Source organism: Schistocerca nitens, chromosome 5, assembly GCF_023898315.1.
Source record: "Schistocerca nitens isolate TAMUIC-IGC-003100 chromosome 5, iqSchNite1.1, whole genome shotgun sequence".
Lineage (NCBI taxonomy): Eukaryota > Metazoa > Arthropoda > Insecta > Orthoptera > Acrididae > Schistocerca > Schistocerca nitens.
The window spans coordinates 125,223,303-125,223,863 of NC_064618.1; the positions used below are offsets into that span (position 1 = coordinate 125,223,303).

The 561-nt window shown below is 53.1% G+C and overlaps 1 pseudogene; it reads left to right on the forward strand.

Annotated features, from left to right (window-relative positions):
- The first annotated feature begins 205 nt into the window (after nt 1-205).
- On the forward strand, nt 206-323 carry LOC126261519 (5S ribosomal RNA; annotated as a pseudogene).
- The last annotated feature ends 238 nt before the right edge of the window (nt 324-561 follow it).

Sequence of the window (561 nt, forward strand, 5' to 3'; positions counted from 1 at the left end):
CCTTTTGTTTAATAGCAGCTCTGCATATTCTGGCCGCCACATGTACCCTGAGGAAAATATGTGCGCTTAGATCGCTGGTGCGTTAGCAGAGAAATGGCCACGACATCAACCAACTACAGTTAACACTCTTTGGGGCTGCTTTCTTGAAGCCTGGGAGGAAGTTGTTGCTTCAGTGTGTTATGTCGAACAGCTTATAAATTCTATGGGCAACGGCCTTGCCGCAGTGGATACACCGGTTCCCGTGAGATCATCGAAGTTAAGCGCTGTCGGGTGTGGCCGGCACTGGGATGGGTGACCATCCAGGCCGCCATGCGCTGTTGCCATATTTCGGGGTGCACTCAGACTCGTGATGCCAATTGAGGAGCTACTCGACCGAATAGTAGCGGCTCCGGTCAAAGAAAACCATTGTATCGACCGGAGGAGCGGCGTGCTGACCACACGCCTCTCCTATCTGCATCCACAACTCAGAATGACACGGCGGTCGGATGGTCCCGATGGGCCACTTGTGGCCTGAAGACGGAGTGCTTTTACAGATTCTATGTCAAGACGCACGACGGAAGT